The sequence below is a fragment of the Heterocephalus glaber genome, unplaced genomic scaffold, assembly GCF_053883595.1.
Source record: "Heterocephalus glaber isolate CG9 unplaced genomic scaffold, H.glaber_assembly_v1.0 deba00001463, whole genome shotgun sequence".
NCBI classification, from domain to species: domain Eukaryota; kingdom Metazoa; phylum Chordata; class Mammalia; order Rodentia; family Bathyergidae; genus Heterocephalus; species Heterocephalus glaber.
In genome coordinates this window covers 5,563,499-5,574,754 of record NW_028258310.1, presented here as the reverse complement: position 1 = coordinate 5,574,754, position 11,256 = coordinate 5,563,499, and the positions used below count along the sequence as shown (strand labels likewise).

Sequence of the window (11,256 nt, the reverse complement as noted above, 5' to 3'; positions counted from 1 at the left end):
TGTAAATCTCTTGACTTAGTGACTTCTCTTTTCTATCAAGACGGGTGACTGCCAGAGCAGAATGTCCCTGTGTCCCTCCCTCCCTGTTGACAGTAGTCTGGGACAACCTAGACTGTCTCGCCTACCTGGATGCTAAGCACTGAAGGGCGAGGGACACAGGCAGCTTCTGGCCTGGGACCGCAGGTCATTAGCACCGAGCTTCCGGGCTCGAGCTTCACTCTGCTTTATACCCTTTCCTTGCCTGCCACCTGTGACCCTCTCCATGGTTTCTGGGGCTGTGGAGGGAAGAAGATGAACAAGAACTGGGTCTGAGAAGAAGATGGGGAAGCACGCTGGGACGGGGGGATCTCATGAATTCCCTGAAGCCCCACGGATGAGCCTTCTTGCTGCGGCTAACCAAGTTATTCAACCCGGTGACAAAGCAGACAAACTGTAAGGAGGGATATCGTAGTCAAATCCGCTGCCCACGTCACACGGTTAGTTGCCCCAAACTAAAAGTTCAGTGATGAATGATCCCCCTTTTAAGTGTATGCCTGTATTTTTCATTTATCTCACTGACCCACTGTGAGGACCAAATAGAATTCTCCAGGCGTCAGTTTTCAAGTTTCTTGCAGTCCAGTCAGAAGCCGGCTGGCTGTAGTTCCTGATCTGGCTCCTAGAGGGCAGTGCGCGCCTCTCCACCCTCCTCAGGGTGCGGCCTGGCGGAGACACGCGTGGGGAACAGCCGCCTACCCAGCCCAGCTAGGAAGCTGCCCGGGAAAAAGCAAGCGCCGTGCAGTCACAAACAGCCTTTCTGGACTTCGTCCTTCCGCCTTGCTCACAGGGCAGAAGCCGCCTGCACTGCTGTCTCCCGGCAGCCTCCCCTTCCTGGGCCCGTGATAAGCCTCTCCCTACACCCAGCTCTCTATAGAGTCCTCACCCGTGAGCTCATGCCAGCGCCACCCTTTCAGCCACACACAGATTCCCCAGGCACCTCCCTGCGTGCCACGCTGCCAGCCTGTGGACTCTTCCCCCTTTCCTACCCAGACCTGAACCCGAGGCCTCGGGCCCTGCCTGGCAAAGGTGCCTGCTCCGCCGGCGTGGTGAGCAGTCAGAAGGCAACTGGTGCCACCGTGGCTGCGGGAGGGCTGCCAAGCGCCACGGGCAGGGCGGAAGTCATTGGCGAGTGACCCACTGAGCGCAACGCACGCGCGACCAACATGCCACCAGGGTCACCTAAAGAGCCGGAGCAACTTGTTTGGGTGGGCAGGGCCAGGCGTGGAAGTAGAGCCAGGGATTTCACAAATAACCTGGTTTAGCTCTCACCTCATCTCAAGAAGGCATGGACTGTAGATCCCCTTTCTACAGGTAAGGAAACCGCGGTAGACGGCTAGGCAGCCTATTTCAGTCCTGACATTCGTGACAGAGCTCTTTAGAGTCCAGGGCGGTGATGAGAGCCTCGCCCAAACAATGACCTGCAGTCTCATCTGCCAGTTTAACCAGACGAGGGTCAGATTACTCACCACCTGCCCTTACTGCGCCCTTCCATGTCCAGGAGCTACAAGGGAGAGGCAAGGAAAGAGACCCTAGCTAAGTCCAGAAGAAGCAAAAGGCGATGGAATGTGAAGGCTTCACCACCCTCCCACCACAGGCGGGCTGGGCACAGCCTGACCTAAAAGGTGTAACACCTGTGGTGTCTTCCTCTCCCTCCGCTCTGGGGGAAGAGTCCTCATTGCCAAAATGTTACAACTCCGAGAGCTCAGGGGAGGAGATGGCAGTCCACTCACCCAAGATTTCTGCCCCCGGATGCTTCTCTACAAATCCAACATAGACTATTTTTATAGCCTCTCCAACTCCTCTTGAATTTTTAAGGAAGAGAAGAAAATACTATCTCAGTGGTAATCTGTGGTTTGGAATGAGAAATAGATGTTTTAGTTTTGTTTTTAAATGACTTCTTCTCTAAGGACTTTCAGAAAATTAGTATGAGCCAAGATGATCCATTGTGTATTCTATACTTTTCTACCCACTCGAGTAGATTTTTTTTAATGCAATGTACAAACTTTATTTAACAAAAGTAACAGTAAAGTCAAACAGGCACTTATATATAGTAAGAGAACAACTGGCTAGAAGAAATTCTATCTTAAACACCTAACCTGCCAGCAGTTGCCTTTAGCCACGCTCTGGTGCTGTGAAGAAGAGAGTTTATACACAGGAGTGGATGATGTTGGTATGTTTTTAAGGGATTCATTGAATACTGCTTTACATACACATACACATTAAATTTGAAAAAGATATAATTGACAATCTCCAGCTATAATACCTCATTTTTGTTGATCTTGTGGAAGAGGCCTGTAAGGAGGAGAATACAAGCTCTTGGTCCATGAGTCATGCAGTGAATCAGGCCTGGACTGGAGGGTGCCGTCTCCTCTGCCCCTCTTCAGATGTCACATGGGTTTGAGTACTTAATTGAAAGCTCCTATAGGAAACATGATATGCCAGTACTGATAGTGCTTGTCAAAGTACTTATTCTAGTCCTAGACCAGCTTGGGGCCTTCCTGCAAGAATGTGGAGCAGGAAACAGGAAGTGTCCCCAGAGCAGGTACAAGGAGCACATCTTCCTGTGACTGGGACAGTGACTCAACTGACTCCTGCTTTGGTAGAATAGATCTTCTTATAATGTTTTTATTCCCTTTTGAAATTTTCTGTGGCCCAGATCAAGCTGCCCTGTTCCAGGATCTCCCTTGGTAAACATTTCATAGTAGCTTTCATCAGTTTCCCGAATGTTAAATGAAGTTGGTGAGGCAACCTACTGTCAGGCCATGTTTACAGAAAGGCTAAAACTAAACTTCTCTAAATGTCAAAATCCAAGTGTCTTTGGGACACTTCTTAAAATTACCTGTGAGCGTCTATTCATTTTTCTTTTTATTAAGATTCTATTTTACTTAAAAAAAAAAAAAACTAAATAGCTTGAATGCAGCCAGTTAATGGTAGCATGAGTCTTGGTGATTTCTCACACATAGAGATCATACTTCTTTTTCCTGCAGAAGTGTTTCATCTGAAAGACACTGAGTAATGTGACTACTTGTTGACCTGTGAATGTACAATGTATATCCTAAGATTTAGACATCAGGATGGCACATCGAGCACACATGTCCATGTCTCCCCCACAAGGTCACATGACATGTATAGTAAAGAAATAAAATAGGAGTAAAGGCAAGACACCATTGTGCTGACAGGGAAGGCTATCAGTGAGGAATATATTTTGGTGAATTTCTTGGTAACAAAGAGAAGACAGAACCACATTATTGTATAAGCCAGAGCAAATAAAATGGAGGCCTAGAGGAAAATTTGAAAGAAACCTGTAGCACAAGTGGGAGCCTTCTCTATGGAAGAGTCCTGGGAGACCCTAAATTTGTAGCTAACAAGAAACAAATCACAGCAGGATATAAAACAATAGTTGGGATAATTGATTAAAGGACTAGTTGTGAAATACCTGGTGCAGGTAGTCCCTCCCACTGCATTTTAATCCCCTTATATCAAAGCAATTAAGAGACTGTGGAATTTGAGCTGCCTTCCTCCTCCACACCCACATATCCTCAAGGAATAGCTCTATCCCACCGACAGAGGTGACAGTCAGACCTCTCAGACCTGAGGGTCAGCAAAAGCTTGTAAGCAAACACAGGAGCAGGGAAAACCCAGGACAGTGCATCATCCATCGATCACCAAACACTGAAGAAGTCTACCATCAAGATGAGAGATTAGACCTGCTAAATTCAAGTACAAGTTCTAGGGGCTCCTAGAGATTTCTTAGTATTTTCTCTGTAGATGATCATTTCATCTACATATAAAGATTTTGCTTCTACCTTGCCTGTCCTATCCTAATTGTGTAATTTTATTGCCAGACTATTTTGGTGGGGCCTAGGTTTCAAAGTTTAATGGACAGATAAAGAGTAAGCATATCTGCCCTTGTTCCCCACCTTAAGGAGAAAGCATTGTATCTTCTCCATTTATATAAGGCGTTCTCACTGGAAGTATGGAGTACACGTCTTTAATCTGTTCAGAAGTTTCTGTTCTACTTTTAGTCTCCTGATAGCTTTTACCATGAACAGCTGTAGAATTTGGTCCAATACTTTTTCTCCAACTAGTGACAGGATCATATGGCTTTTTCCTTTCCTCTGTTTAAATAATGACTTTTGGGGGTGGATCTTCCAATGCTGAAGCAACACTGCCATCCCTATAACAAAACCACTTTCTACATCCTGCCAGATCTGACTTCCAATAGTTTGTTTTGTTAAACATATTTCTATCTATGTTCATACTTTTTTCTTCTATTATCTTTATCCAGTTTTAGGATTAGCAGAATGTTGAGTTCCTAAAATGATGGGAGAACTGTTCCTTCTTTTTTCTGCTTTAATTGTTTGATATAATTTATCAGTTAAAATGTTTATGAGCCTGCTGTTGTCATATAGGTAGGTTTTTAAGCTAGGAATATACTTTCTTTAATAGGTGCTATTCAAATTTTATATTTCCTCCAGAGTTAGTTTCATTAATTTGTCTTCCAAATTACTTCTTAGAAGTTGTCAAATTTATTTCAAAAAATATTTTTGTAATATGCTTTCTATATCCTTTTAAATTCTATAAAATCTGTGGTAATGTCTCCTAGATCTTGATATTGTAATTTAAAAAATGTATAACTGATATTGTGTAACAGGAAGAAAAGGTCTAAAAGAGCAGGGGAATTGAGAGGGGTAGGGGAAGGGAAAAAGGGAAAAGGAAAAAATATAAGAAGAGGAAAAAAAAATAGAAACAAGGTCTTTTCAAATAGGGAACAGTGGAGGGTGTGAAGGGAGGTCAAGGGAAAGGGAAAAAAATAAGAACCAAGATACTCATGTAAAGGTACAAGATCCCAATGATGAATGTAACTGTATTTTATACCTAAAATGTACCAATAAACTTAATGGGGGGGGGAGATGAGAGATTAGAAAAGAACCCAGGGGAACTATTGAGGTCGATGAAACTATTTTCTATCTTGATAATGGTGGAAGTAACATGCCTGTGTACATTTATCAAAAATCATCAAACTGAACACCTTGAAAGGATATATTTTACTGTTGGTGAACCATGCCTCAATAAACCTGAACTTCAAAAAAGAAACCAGACCTTGGAAGGAAAGAAGGCTAAAGTCATTGACATACAGCTTGGTCTGCAGCAGTTTTGGAGAGTTTGCTTCTCCGACAGCACAGAGTGTGACAAACAGAAAGCCGGCTGCCTTAGCAGAGGCATTATGCTGACTGACTCAGAAGCAGAGGGTTCTTGGTCCGAACATAGACCAAGATCATAGTAGGTTCAGGCACCCAAAGGAGCTTATGTTATTTAATTCACAGCACAATGGGTATGTCTACCTAGGAAGACTTCCCTTATCTCTCTAGATCAGACATTTGGAAGTGTCTTGCATCAACCTAGGAGAGCTACTTAAGTGCTCAATAGATGTGAACTAAATGTCGTGAAAGCAAAAGTAAAATAAAAGAGGCTTATTTTAAAAAGGAACAACCAGAAGATAAGAAAGTATTAGTGAAAATTAAAAGTATGACTGCTAAAATATTTACCTATAACAGAAGGGCTGAAAAATAAAATCAAGGAAGTCTATCAAAATGATTAGCAAAGAGAGAAGAAGTCAAAAATACTGAAGAAAAGTTAAAATCATAGAGAATCAATAGAATCCTTATATTTACCTAGTAGAAGTGTCAAAAGAAGAGAACTGAAAAATAAAATGGGCAGAACAAACTCATTTAAAAAACAGTTGAATTGTGGATACATAAAGTATAGTATGTGAATACAATGAAATATTACTCATCCATAAAATAGAATGAAGTATTAATATACCCATGCTACAATATGGTTGAATCTTAAAAACTTTAGGCTAAGTGAAAGAAATCAGATACAAAGGCCACATGTTCTATGATTCCATTTATGTGAAGTTCCCAGGATAAATGAAACCATTGACACAGAAAGATTAGTGATTGATTGCCAGGGAGTCAGAAAGGAAGAAAACGGAGATCTAGTGTCTGTTAATGGGTACACGGCTTATTTTGGAGGTGATGAAAATGTTCTTAAAACTAGATATTGGTGATAGTTGCACAGCTTTGTGAATATACAAAAACCAGTTCATTGTGTGCTTCAGAGGGTTGACTTTTAGGTTATATGAATTAAACATTAATTTTTTATAAGAACTAATAGGAGAACATTTCCCGGAATGCAAAAATAATAATTTGAGGGCGTGTCGTTGCAGTTGCGCCATCTGTCAGGAGCGGAGCCGGCGGGGAGGGGGCTGCAGGAGAGGAGGAGGAGTCGCCGGAGCCATAGGCCACCGAGACCTGCCCGCCTGCCGGCCACAGGAGCAGAGATGAGGCTGCGCTCCGAGCCGGCGTTCCCTGCCGTCCGGCGCGCACCGAGGTCTCCCGGGGGGCACACAAAGCCGCCTCCCGCGCCAGGGAGGGACCGGGACGCCGGGCCGGGGACACCGGCGCCGCCCCCTCGGCGCCCTCAGAAGGCCCGAGGCTCCGGGCACGCACGGAGCTGCCGGAGACGCCTGGCCGCGCCGGAGGAGGGCGGAGGAGGGCGGAGGAGGGCGGGGAGAGGACCATGTGCTGTGCTCCGGGGCCGGGCGCCACGCAGATTTCTGAAGAGGAAGGATGCTGATTTAGATGTGGAAAAAGACCAGTCCTGCCGCTGTTTTAGAAGACATGTGGTGTATATAAAGTTTGTGGTAGTTGGCAGAAATTTTAGAATTTAGATAATGGGCTGTGTGCAATGTAAGGACAAAGAAGAAACAAAACTGACGGAGGAGAGGGATGGCAGCCTGACCCAGAGCTCCGGGTACCGCTATGGCACAGACCCCACTCCTCAGCACTACCCCAGCTTCGGTGTGAACTCCATCCCAAACTACAACAACTTCCATGCAGCCGGGGGCCAAGGGCTCACCGTCTTTGCAGGTGTGAATTCCTTGTCTCACACGGGGACCTTGTGGACGAGAGGAGGCACAGGCGTGACACTCTTCATGGCTCTTTATGACTATGAAGCACGGACAGAAGATGACCTGAGCTTTCACAAAGGAGAAAAATTTCAAATATTAAATAGCTCGGAAGGAGACTGGTGGGAAGCCCGCTCCTTGACAACTGGAGAGACAGGTTACATTCCCAGCAATTATGTGGCACCAGTTGACTCTATAGAAGCAGAGGAGTGGTACTTTGGAAAACTTGGCCGCACAGATGCTGAGAGACAGCTTCTGTCCTTTGGAAATCCAAGAGGTACCTTTCTTATCCGTGAGAGCGAAACCACCAAAGGTGCCTATTCACTTTCTATCCGTAATTGGGATGATATGAAAGGAGACCATGTCAAACATTATAAAATTCGCAATCTTGACAATGGTGGATACTATATCACCACCCAGGCCCAGTTTGAAACACTTCAGCAGCTTGTACAACATTACTCAGAGAGAGCCGCAGGTCTCTGCTGCCACCTAGTAGTCCCCTGTCACAAAGGGATGCCAAGGCTTACCGATCTGTCTGTCAAAACCAAAGATGTCTGGGAAATCCCTCGAGAATCCCTGCAGTTGATCAAGAGACTGGGCAATGGGCAGTTTGGGGAAGTATGGATGGAGAAAGCTGATGGTTTGTGTTTTAACTTAACTGGGATTCCATCGAGTTGTGCCCCACAAACTTCTGGATTGGCTAAAGATGCTTGGGAAGTTGCAAGTGATTCATGGTTTCTGGAGAAGAAACTGGGGCAGGGGTGTTTCACTGAAGTGTAGCTTGGTACCTGGAATGGAAATACAAAAGTAGCCATAAAGACTCTTAAACCAGGCACAATGTCCCCTGAATCATTCCTCGAGGAAGCATAGATCATGAAGAAGTTGAAGCATGACAAGTTGGTCCAGCTGTATGCAGTGGTGTCTGAAGAACCCATTTACATTGTCACCGAGTACATGAATAAAGGAAGCTTACTTGATTTCTTAAAAGATGGTGAAGGAAGAGCTCTGAAATTACCAATTCTTGTGGACATGGCAGCACAGGTTGCTGCAGGAATGGCTTACATTGAGCACATGAATTATATCCACAGAGACCTGCGATCAGGAAACGTTCTACTGGAAAATGGACTAATTTGCAAGATCGCTGACTTTGGATTGGCCCAGTTAATTGAAGACAATGAGTACACAGCAAGACAAGGTGGGCACTTGAATGGTGATGACTCATGATTGCATCTTTGCAAATAGTAGCTCTTTATTGCATAAGTCTTCCTCCTTCCTTTCTCTTCCTACAGAAAATATTTGAAATGTCATTCTTTTGCTGGGTTTTTTTTCCTCTTTGATCTGTCAAGAGTTTGACATCTCTGCAGGTGGAAGATTGCAGTGCACTTAGTGGATGGATGAGGTACTTACTGTGTTTCAGTGAGTGATGTCCACTTCTATGGTCCTTCTGCTCATGCCACCCTCCTCAAAGTCTCCAGACCCAGGATACTCTGCTTCTGAACAAAGAGGGCTATGGAAAGCCAAGGGATAAGTCATGTTCGAGCTCATTGCTCACTCAAAGTCCCAGCAGAAAACAGGAGGAACACTCAAAATGGAGATGTTGATAAAGGAGTCTTTACAAAAGCGCAGGCAGGGTTTAGGAAAACCAACAGGTCATGGTACAGTGACTCAGAGCTAGTGACAGCAACAGAGCCAGGGCCTGATTGGTAAAGGACAGGGATTGAGAGCAGAAATGAGAACAATAGGGCCTCCTGGTAGAGAAGAGGCAAAGTGCAGGGATGCATTGGAGATTAATCCAGATCTCGCTCTCCTGCCAAGCCCAGACAGAAGCCAGAGGTCAGAGGAGCCCGTTGGTGAATTTTCATGGGTCCAAGCAGGGAGAAGGATAGAAATTCTAGAGGGACTGGATGGAAACAGTGAAGTGCCTCAGAAAGCCCCACCCTCCGGCATCATCTGCCTCACCTCTGCAAAAATTCATAGAAATAAACACGGCCCAACCTAGCAGCCACTCCAGTGGGGCAGCAGTTGGGGTGCAATGAGAACAAGAGATGCCAGGAAGGAATTTCCAGGGATAACTTCTCTCTTCTTGGATCTTCATGTAGTAGTCACCAGGAAAATGTTTAGAATTAAGTAGGAAATCTGTGAGTAAGTGTAGCCTCCTATGTGGATTATAACACCAGGAATGGGGGGTAGCTTTCATTGTTGTTGCTAACTGAAGTCCCATCATTCCAAGCAAAGTTGAGCAGTGGCTGGAACACAGGACAGGGTGGTGCGTTCTACTGAATTTCATACTGGCCATCTCTGGAATTCTTTTTCTTCTCCTCCTTTCCCTTTTGATTCTTCATTTCATGCCAGTTCTTTCCCCCTTTTATTACATTCTGAGGACAGAAACATTCTTAGCAGTCTCAAGTGATGAGGGAAAATGTCAAACCAAGACCCTGGCTGGTACAGATACCGGCCAAATGCTCGATTACATATTGGTCAGACAGCTCAGCTATTTGAATTTCCCCAACATGTGACAGTTCTTGTCCCAGAGCCAAATGCCCACACAGTGAGCACATACACACTCGCAGATCCAGATGGCTGCTGAATCTCTAATCAAAGGCACCCAGAAGCCTCGATTGGCACGGCAGTGCAGAGGAGAGTGTGGACCTGACTTTGAGAAAAGGTGAGCCAAGGGTGTCTGAGTGACCATGGTCTGAGCCCTGCCCTGTGTGACCCCTCCAACCTGGAAAGAGAGCAGGCTAACGACATTGTGAGACTTAAACATTCGGTTTAGGAAGGGCTGAAATGGAAACAGACAAGCTTTCTTCTGTGTGTGAGTCCCAGTGCCAGAGGTGTATGAAGGCTGTGGGGCCAGGAGCCAGTGGATGCTGGGTGGGTGCCTCACGGAGCCTGGGATTCAGCTTCGCATCATTCCCTGGGGGCCCGGATGAATGGTGCAAAGTTCCCATTAAGTGGACGGCCCCTGAAGCAGCTCTATATGGGAGGTTCACAATCAAGTCTGACCTGTGGTCTTTTGGAATCTTACTCACAGAGCTGGTCACCAAAGGAAGAGTGCCATACCCAGGCATGAACAACCGGGAGGTGCTGGAGCAGGTGGAGCATGGCTACCAGATGCCTTGTCCACAGGACTGCCCCATCTCTCTGCAGAAGCTCATGATCCACTGCTGGAAAAAGGACCCCAAAGAGTGCCCCACTTTTGAGTACTTGCAGGGCTTTCTGGAAGACTACTTTACTGCCACAGAGCCCCAGTACCAGCCCGGTGAGAACCTGTGAGAGCCAGGTCTGCAGAGGCCTTTTCCCCGAGGCTCCCCACCCCTACCCATTAGCTTTCAATTCTGTAGCCAGCTGCCCTGAGCAACAAGAACCATCCAGGATCAGATTGCATGTGACTCTGAAGCTGATGAACTTCCACAGCCCTCATTAATGACACTTGTCCCCAAATCCAAACCTCCTCTGTGAAGCATATGAGACAGAACCTTGTTATTTCTCAAACTTTGGAAAAATGCATTGTATCGATGTTATGTAAAAGGCTAAACCTCTGTCCAGTGTAAATAGTTACTCCAGTGCCAACAATCCTAGTGCTTTCCTTTTTTTAAGACACAAATCCTATGTGATTTTAACTCTGTCTTCACCTGATTCAACTAAAAAAAAAAGTATTATTTTCCAAAAGTGGCCTCTTTGTCTAAAACAATAAATTTTTTTTCATGTTTTAACAAAAAACAATCAGGACAGATGTTTGGTTTTTTCTTTTTTATAAATATGAGTATATATAATATATGTCCCTGTACATATACCATGTGGGTGCTGTGTGGAGCCGTGGTCAGCCTGGGCCTTCAGGACCCAGAGGGAAGATTTTATCTGCATCGATGCACTGGTATTACTCTGCAATCCAGTGGCCTCATTTTTGGTTTTTGCAAGGCATAATTCCTTTTTTTTCCCTTTCTTTCTTTGTTTCTTTCTTTCTGTTCATTTGGATTGCATTTTTTTGGTTCACAGCTGTACTCTTAGATGATTATTACTTTGACTCTTTTCAGGAACCCTTGGGCTAAGTTCATAGGTTCTGTTACCTGTATTTGCTCTAACTTGCTTCAATTTGTTCTTGAAACTTAAAAGTGAATGTATTTAAGCAAGCAACCAATCCTACCAAGAGAACTGGAAGATGGATACCACACAAACTTCTTGTATAAAAATATAAATGCTGAAATGTTTCAAATGTTTTTTATTTAATAAATCTTGTAACCAGA

At 44.9% G+C, this 11,256-nt stretch overlaps 1 pseudogene; it reads left to right on the top strand.

The window, feature by feature from the left end:
* Window positions 1-6,556: 6,556 nt before the first annotated feature.
* LOC101707972 (tyrosine-protein kinase Fyn-like) lies at window positions 6,557-11,256 on the top strand (annotated as a pseudogene).